Source organism: Colius striatus, chromosome Z (assembly GCF_028858725.1).
Source record: "Colius striatus isolate bColStr4 chromosome Z, bColStr4.1.hap1, whole genome shotgun sequence".
Lineage (NCBI taxonomy): Eukaryota > Metazoa > Chordata > Aves > Coliiformes > Coliidae > Colius > Colius striatus.
In genome coordinates, this window is record NC_084790.1 from 13,356,420 (window position 1) to 13,366,036 (window position 9,617).

The window sequence follows — 9,617 nt, forward strand, 5'->3', positions numbered from 1 at the left end:
ATGGTCCTCACGGACCCAAATGCAGAAGTAAGACTCACATGGCTAATATTTGCACCACATGCTTCCCACTGTTTTGTGGCAGCCACAAAAGGATTGAAAACATACACATACTTTTTGTGCAATTGTACAAAACAACAACAACAAAAAGGCGTCTTGAGCTTGTCAGACTCTACAAGCCAAAAGGATATGCAACATTTGCCACAAAAGATCTGGAATCCATGATAAGGAACAACCCTTGTCAGACTTATTTTTCAGCTGGTGACTGCAGTAAATGAGGAGAAACAGAAGGAAGTAGACAGTCAACAACCTTTATAGTAGGAATCTTACTAACAAGCTTTGATGTTAATTGTAGCCCGGAGGCAAAGCCCACCCTGGTGTCTTTCATCCTCTTGAAGTTTCAGACCTAACCCACTACCAACTCCCAGCATCCAGGCTTGCCAAGTTTACTTATAAGCATCTGTATTAGGAGAGAGTTTAAGCTATAACAAGGTTTTAAAAAAATATATATTTTAAAAAGGTCTTCATCTATTAAAGTAAATGCTTAAGGGCAATTATACAGACATGTATGAGCAAGAGAGTACCTGGAGAGATTTCCATAAAGGACAGACATTTATTTTTCACCTTTTTTTAGGAATTTTTCACAAGATTAATAATTCATTGTGTGTGTGCTGTCAAATCCTCACTTTCCAAAATCTCTATCAGAAAAATCATCAGGTTTCTCTAGTTAAATCAAGGTGCACTGAATGTTATAAACCCATGAAAAAAAAAAGAAGTCACATAACTTATGTATTTTCTGATGGAAAAGTTTACTGAATTTATTAAATATATGTAACTGAGCAAGGATCAAGAACAACCACCAGACCAGCTTTTAAGTGGGAAGATCTGGGATGCAGTTTCAGCAAGCATGACTAAGAGACTCAATTCACTACCTTTGTTGCCTCTGGGAGATGCAAGCTCCAACAAATATTTTACAACTCTACTTTTGCAGTAGGTCAGCCTGGGTTTCCAGGGCCCTACCAAAGCCAATGATGGCATGAAGCCACATCTGTTTTGCCTTCCCTTGAAAACTTCAACTTTAAACTATTTATTAAGAAAGCTAATTAAAATTATTAAAAAAAAAAAAAAGAAAAAATCTAAATACATATCAATTTCTTCATAATCTCTCTGAAAAGATGACACTAAAATAATTACATGTTCTGCAGATAAACAGAAAAAGGAAATAAATCTCTAGAATTCCATGACACAATTTTCAAGCCTGCTGTATACAATCGGTTAAGAGCCAAGATTCAGGAATACCTAGTATCTTAGTCACATTTCCAAAAAGCATCTCTGCTCAGTATTAACTCAGTATTATCCATATGAGTATGGGAAAGTTGAGGAACTAAAAAAATAAGCAGCATGTTTTAACCACCATTCACCAATCCAAAAATACTCAAGATACATATGTCTTTTTGAAGTGTATTTGGATAATGTAATAGTCTCGTTGAGGTATCATCTGTTTTCCAAAACACGTCTGTCTTCAGGATTAAGTATTATCAGGATATTCAACACAAAACAAATCTGTCCTACAGATTTCCTTTATTTTCTCTTATTGAGTCCCCATATAGGTCTACTATAATTCCACTCCGTTCGATATGTTTCTGTGTTTGATGTAACATCAGGGAGCAATGGATTCTGCTAAACAGTCTGACTTACTGTTTTTTTTGAAATACAAAATAAAGTCCAATAAATTCATTACTAATGAATCCATAATAGCTCCATAAGCAAAAGTAACAAATCTGAAAAAATTATAAATCATAGAATCATAGAATGGTAGGGTTGCAAGGGATCTCCAAAGATAATGAAACAAAGAAATCAGTGTCATCTAGACGTGGATGAGTATGATTCTATATGTAAGATTTCTGAAGAGCTTTGAAAAATTGAGCCCAGTAACCAAAAAAACCCAAATTTCATAAAATAGGAAAGATCATATAAATATGAAAGCTTACATAGCCTCCTCCACCTCTACACCCAAGACTTTTCAAAGAGATCGATTATTTTAATTTCACATCCCTGACAAATTAATAATGAAAAATAGGCTTAGAGTCCAAATTGCTTTATCTTGATAAACAGTTTCTTAAGGCATTTTCTTTGAAAAAATACCTGCATTACCCTGCCTTCAACGAAAGTTTTATTATGTTTTTCTTTCTGTTTGCTATGTATCTACTGGAAAAGGTAACACTGATTTTCCTGAAAAGAAAGAGTTCACAATAATTTAATTTATTAATTTAAACATTGTAATTAATTTTGTTTCATCTGACCCCCACAGAAAAATAATTTAAAAGACATTTTGAATGAACTAAGATATTCACTTTCAATGTACCTAAATTTCAATTTTGCAGCTCTTTACTCAGCTACATTTGTCACTTTGCATTGAAAATTGATTACTTTTTTGACAGATTAGGCTGAGCAATCAGAGCTTGAAAATAAGGCAAAGAGGCATCCATCCACATCCACCCACATTAAACATCAATTTCAAATGTTTCCACAGACGGGGAAAGGTTTTGCTTTGGTTCTTTAATCTGCCTTGAATGCCAAGTCATGAGATTCAACTTATCAGGTAGCATGACAGGTAAATACACATAGGATTATATGATGCTGGTACCTCATGGCATAGCACCTTCAAAAGAGGCAATAAATCCATAGAGAAGCGAGACACTAGTTTAGCTTAGGTTTTATGATAACATACATAGGACACACCAAAGCAGGAGAAAATTGGTCCAAATCCAAAAATTACTAACATAGCAGTATGTTAGCAAAGAGGGTGCTCAGTGCACAAGTCCCACAATCTCAGCAAGCTCTGACCAAACAAGCAGCTTTGCATTAAAAAAAATAAACAGATAAACTAAGGATATGGTTCCACTAACACATAGCAAATTCAGTGGCCGCTGACTCTATACTCTAAGCAGTTTTATCTATTATCTTGTGTTTAATCAGCACTGTGCCTACAAACTGCATTTAGAAAGGAAAGAGAACATAAAGAGCTTCACAAGAGTCATTTGCACTTTTTACACCTTAAGATCTATACATAAAAACATTAAAAAAGTTTTTGAGACATATCAGCTCTCTGTTTTTCTAAGGAGTTTTCCTGACTTTTTTATAAGGTGATTTTTTTCCTTACTAAGGGTTGGACAAAAAAAAAAAATCCAGCACTACCACTTATTCTCAAAAGTTAAATCCTTACCCAAGACACTTGATGTCAAACAGGAGGTCTACTTAAGGAAGCCAGCTTTTCAATATTAGCTTTCCCTCACAACTACTAAAGAATGCTAGCTTGCACTGGAGTGAAAAGAAATTTGCAGACTAACATGTGGACAAAGCAGGAGCATACCAGTGGAAAAATGCCACTAGGATTTGAACTGAGATGGCAATTAGCATTAGGAAAGCGTAACAGTATAGATTATAGACCTCAGTATAGAGGTCTCAAAAGGGCTGTTTCAAGACACTACTTTCACAGATAAATTAAATCTGTTCTTAATGAACAATTATACTAAAAAGGGGGGGGGGGGAGCAGAAATTGAAACAAATTTAAGGGAAAAATATTTAAAAAATAAACCTCAGTTAAGCTTAAGTTTCACTGCATGTTGTGTCACACTTCTCAAATGTACAGAAGCTAAACAGAACCTCAAAGGCAAATCACTGCCACAGAACAAATACGATGAGTCTGAACTAATGCAGGTACACGAGGATAAAAAACACAGCCCTTTGTGAAGAAGACTGAGTTCTCTGCAGATCCAACAGACTGCTTAAGTTTTAGTTACAGTACCTGCACTACATCTTCCTCCTGTTCAATGTCACAAATGCAATTATTTGTTTTATATTGGTAAATACCAAAATAAAAATCCTAACCTCCAATTAACAGTATATACTGGGAAAAAAAAAAAAATCTTCTATCTCTTTAAGAGGAAAAAGGCTATTTTTTTGGATGGTCAAGGTTAATAGAATAAATCCCTGGAACAGACAAGATTAATGAAAAACTATAACACACAAAGCACAGTCTTCATCTACATAATTCCCTGGCCAAGGTGAAGGGGAAAAAAAACACCTTCTCTCTAATATTGCCTTTAGAAGATTATGAAATGTAAGTCAAGTAGGTCTGTTACTAAGACACACACAAATGCTTCAGCTAATTTCCTGCCTCTTATCTAAAAAAAATAATTATCCTCTATGACAGCAATGTCTGGCTTTCATTGAAATTAACATTTCTGCCCAATCTCCATTATGTCTATAGCCACTGTATGCTGCATCTTGTAAATTAATGTTTCATAGCTCCATTTTCACAGCTGAAGAAATTTAATGTAAGTCCACACAATACAGTTTGCTCCCTCCAACTACTGCCTTAGCTTCTCTCTCTGGCTCAGTCAACAGAAATCTCTCCTCAGGTTTTTGTGAAGTTTACACCATCAGCTTGACACAGCTGACAGCATTTGGAAAGCCCCACGCTCCCTCTTTCCTGTCCAGCTACTGTGCTGAAAAAGGGCAGCCTCTAAGATCTTTTTGTAGACCTGTAAACAAAAAAACCCTTTCATAATAATTTGAATCATTTTTTTAAAAACAAATGTAGCCTGTGATAGGATACATAGCCTCACTCTTCCTATAATTGCATTATTTTTTCCATCCCAAGATAGCAGGCAATTTGACTGATATCTAGATCAAGAAGACAAAATCTCTCAGTCGCTGCACTCTTAAAACCACACAGGATTGGTCTCCCTTTTTACCTATTTATTTTACAATCTCTTCTTTATCTGTCTCCTCTGTTGGAAGACATCTCTTCCCACAAAACTCACCTAGAAGTCTGCAAAGCAGATGCAGAAATATTCCAATAATTTTCCAAACTTTGTAATTTGGATCGTTTAATCAAATAATTTTTTGTCAAATTACAAGTATGCCTGAGAAGACAGTAACACCAGAGGTCCTTGCTTAGGCACACACATAATGAATTTTTTTTCAACTTGGAACTTTTCACACAAAGTATATTCTTTATGCTGATCAGATTTGACCGTGTTAGATTAGCAACCAGTAATTTCTGTAGTAATTTTCTTCTAAACTTCACCTTAGCTTGTGTCAACATAGTACTATAACATAAGCCTTGTACATCTTGACAAATCTTGGACAGCAGTCTTTATGATGACATTATCTGATACTAAATTCCAATAATTAACTTCAAATTCACAACAGCCTTTTGCCAACTTTCCTTTTTCTCCATCTCACATATAAAGACAAATAAGGTGGGAAGGATTAAGATTCGCAATGATATCCTGATTTACGATTTATAGGAGGTAAAGGACACTGTTTCTTAACTCAAGAAATGAACATAGCCCAAGTCAGCAGAAGGAGCAGGGATGGATCTAGAGTGAACCGTACTTTTTGGTGCAGAAATGTTCATTTCGTTACTCATTTAACAGTACTTTACAATAGCTTTTTACATAGGATTCTTTGTTATCCAGTGAAGTTAGTCCAGTTCATAAATTAAATTTGCATGCAAATTATTTGACATTTTTGCCACAGTAAGAGCAAGCACTACACGCTTTTTGCCAAATATAGGCAAAGAAATCACAGCTGTGTCCTACTAACATTTAACACGTAAATAGAGGTTTGAGACTCTGAAAAATCTCACCCTAAACTCCTGGTGATTCCACTTCTCTTCAAGGATGTGTGATGCTTTTCATTCGGGCCTCCTAAGCCCTAATATGACCTCTTAAAAACATTCTCCAACTATTGCTAAGCCCTAGGTGACAAGAGGTAAGGATTAAAATTTCTCATCTTCAAGTGGCACTGAAAGATAACAAGGACATCAGAAAGAAGCATTGAGACAAAACAGCAAGTAACCCTGTATGGCTCATTGTACATACATAAGTGTGTAATATGCAATATAGTGAAGTCAGCATGCAGTATAGTAAACCATTTTCAGTGACCTCTCCCATACTAACATGGAAGTTTATTGGTCAAAACAGACAACTGTAAGCTATTCAGCATTCCCGCAAACCTGTTGGAAAGGCAAGACAGCAGCAGCAGCAACACCTGAGAGAAGCTGAAGTCACCTGTCATAACTATTTCTACAGCAAGGCCACAAGAATGTTACAACTGTTTTGTCTTTTTGTTTTATAACAAGCTGGAGTGCCTTGCTAAGTTGTGCAGTAACCCTGGCATCAGCCTATGAATTGTATATGACTTTATCTTTTCTTTTTTTTTCCTTTTTAAATAATACTTAATGGAAAAGCTTTGTTCTGCAAGTTATAAGTAATGACTTAGATGTACCAGTTTTAGTCCAGACAAAGGCTTGAAATCAATAGAATTTAAAAGCTGAGGCAATTTTGAAAACTCTTTATGCATCTTTGTACACCATAATTGTGTTTAAAATCTAGCTCACTAGGTTTAGTTCTTCACAAACTGAAACATTAGAATGATCTTGCAGGTCCAAGATGCTGCTATTCAGCTCATTTCCCTAACAATGTCAACACAATTCCTGAAGTACCATAGCTCATATAACAAATCATTCTAAATGCTTTGTATAACAGCAGTCAAAACTGTTGAGCATATAAAGTCATAGGCAAGTGCTCCCCCTCTACAGTTTGGACAATATAGCCACCATTATGTGATCCAAGAAATAAAGGCATCCCAGACTACAAACAGGATCTGTGTAAGCCACATCAAGTATAGTATAACAGCCAGCATATTCATTCCTCACAGTTTTTCAAGACATGTTAATTCCTATAAAACAACAGCCTATGCAGTTCACAGACTATTTTCATCATACTGACAGAAGACAATAATTAACACAAAACCTATCATGAGACTCTAAGATCTAGGAATCCCCATGGTTATATGAACCTTCCATATCATACAGTAACTAAACACATTAAGTGTCTATAAAATGTGTGGTTACAATACTAAGTTAAAATACTCCTCCCAAGCTCCTCTGATGTGAAGACTGAGGATGAATATTCATTCTTCCTCAGAATAGCTGCAACCTCCAAGCATTTTACAGCTATTGTGTTTCATCTGACCATAGTGAATACAGTAGGCACTACTGCTAAGTCACTGAGGGAGCTAGGAAAAGGAAGAAAAAAGAGGCATACCTAAATGTAGAAACTTTTTCAAAACATTATGTGCAAACAAAATGCCATGTTCCAGTACCACTGTCAGCATACAGAACACTACCTTGCTCACTATAGGTTTGTTTGAATAACACATATCCGACATGTACCTTATACCTTCTTATACCAGTGGGAGAGCTGAACAAATTTGTAGCTGTAGGAACTATGTAAATGAGTTTTTGGCTTTCATGCTTGTCATCAAAGATACTAGGAACAACAAAAGGAAGTGTGATGTACAAAACAAAAAAAGAGCATTATCAGCTTTTGCCAGTCATTCGAAGTACCATATCTTAAAATAACAACTCAATTTATCTCTCCTTTGCAATTGTATTTTTTTTTACCTCATATACACACTTGCATATTTATCATGTACACAATACTGAGGTACCTGTTGTATCGGTCACCTGTGATGTTTTTTTGTGAATGCAATTCCCAAATGAAATAGGAATAAGAAGCAAGAACATGTTATGACAAAATGACCGTGCATCTTGATGATTCCCTATTAAATCAATGGATAAATTTGCAAATTAATGAACCTTTATAATTACTAGACTTACATAATCTCAGGAATAGTAAGAAACTCAGTAAAACAGCTCAAATCCACAGGATGGAAATAAGTTATCCAAGAAAATCTATCTTGAATTCTACATCTGCTTACATTGAGAAACATTCAAGTCATTTTGCTGGTTATGAGTCAAACTACAAATTCATAGAATACTGAAAACCGTAGCTACCAAAGTTACTACTGTGAATGACGTTGCTCTTTAGAAGACACTAAGAGCACTACAAGTGGAAGGTGTATGTTTGTTTCACTTGTCTTAAAGTACTTGGGTTTTAGTAGAATACTACTTACCACTATACAAACATATTTTATGCACATACTCTCATTAATCTGCAGCCTCCTAAGGCAACTTCTGAAGGTATAGCAACTGTTGTTCCAGCTTCTGGTAGCATGAAGAATTTTTCTGCCTTTAACCAGGGGAAAAGCCTAAACATGGCCTGCAATTTGGCCCCAGTGCTGAACAGAATGACAGAGACTTCAAAACAGTGTCATTATCTTTGAGAGGGATTATGCTTTTTAAGTTCTTAAGATAAAGTGTATCTATAAAAAGAAAAATAGATTGTTCATCGAACAATCAGATTGTTCAGAACAGAGGTTTGGCATAACAGCAACACCTAGACATCTTACCTTAAACACAAAATAATCATGATCAAGTTCTTCCACAGAATTGGTCAGAACACATGAAGTCCTCATCATCAGTGAAGTCCCTCACAGGATGCATGGTAATTTTTTAACAACATTTTTTTTTTTTAATAACAAGTCAAAATGAAGGTCTATCCATTTAGTGTAGCTTGACAGTCACCAAAACTGCTGACAATGCAAAAGTAAATGCATATTTTAGTTGTACAGGGTTCTCTTGTATATGCATGAGGGCAGACACATAAAAGACTTAGGTCTTTTAACAGCATTGTGTCTTTAATTACAGAAAAGCATATTGTCATGACAAGAAAATATGGTATGTTTACCCAAGCACTTTCAACTCGATGTGTCAAGAGCAAGTGCAGAAAATGAAAGAAGCTGAAAACTTCTACAGGGAGAGAATATAGGACACGAACAAAAATACTGGAGACCAGCCTGGAAAGACTAGGCTCTGCTCATTCCACTTCTCAATTACCTCCTGAAAGGAAGCCAGCCTGAATTTACTCTAACGAAAAACAGACCTTTGACAGCACAAAAAAAAAAAAAAAGGATGACTTTTAAAAAGCAGCCTCGTTAAGGCCTTTTTTTTTTTTTTTGGTTCTTCCGTTTCACTAGCCAGCAGCTCAAAGCCGCAGGGCAGAATACTGCTTAGATATAGGGCTCCATCTCCCACCACCTTCAGACCCCGGCCCGCTCCCTGCCCCACAGGCCGACGCCGGACAGGGCTGCGAAGGGTGACACGGAGCACGGGACCCCATGCGACACCCGCCGTGAGCTGACAGAACGAATTCAACAAACTAACAAACAATCAATGTCAAAACAAACGTAACAAACTACCAAACTAAAAAACAGTACTCTTGGCGAGCAGGCGAGGGCCGAAGGGCTGCGCTGCCCTAGGCCTAGCACCGGAGACACTGGGGCCGCTCCGGGCCCCGGGAGGCGAGGCCAGGCCCCTTCGCCCGCTCCAAGGGGCCTGCGGCCCCACAAGGCCGAGGCACCGGTGAGAACTGACAGAGCTCTACTCGCCCCTGACCCACTGACGACCCCCTAGTCCCGGCGGGGCGGGGCGCCCAGACCTACCTCCTCCACCTCCTCCTGCTCCTCCTCCCGCACGGCCGCCCTCCGCTTCCGCCTGCCTGAAAAAACCGCGCTCCCGCCGGCGGCGCGGCAGCCAATGAGAATCGAGCTTTTCCCTCCGTCCCGCCTCCCTCCGGCCGCTCCCGCCAACCGCGGCCCCTCGTGTCACCAGCTGCCAATCCCACCAGTGTCCCCGCCCAATC

At 37.6% G+C, this 9,617-nt stretch overlaps 1 protein-coding gene across 4 annotated transcripts in view; it reads right to left on the reverse strand.

The window, feature by feature from the left end:
• The window catches only part of XRCC4 (X-ray repair cross complementing 4), a 184,955-nt gene extending 175,486 nt beyond the window's left edge, over positions 1 to 9,469 (reverse strand). For 3 of the 4 annotated variants that reach the window (XM_062018237.1, XM_062018234.1, XM_062018236.1), the window contains exon 1: positions 9,418 to 9,469. The gene's annotated coding sequence lies outside the window, so the exon portion shown is untranslated. Of the gene's footprint in view, positions 1 to 8,325; positions 8,444 to 9,417 lie in introns of those variants that run through there. The other variant, XM_062018235.1, reaches the window with a different exon arrangement.
• Positions 9,470 to 9,617: the final 148 nt, after the last annotated feature.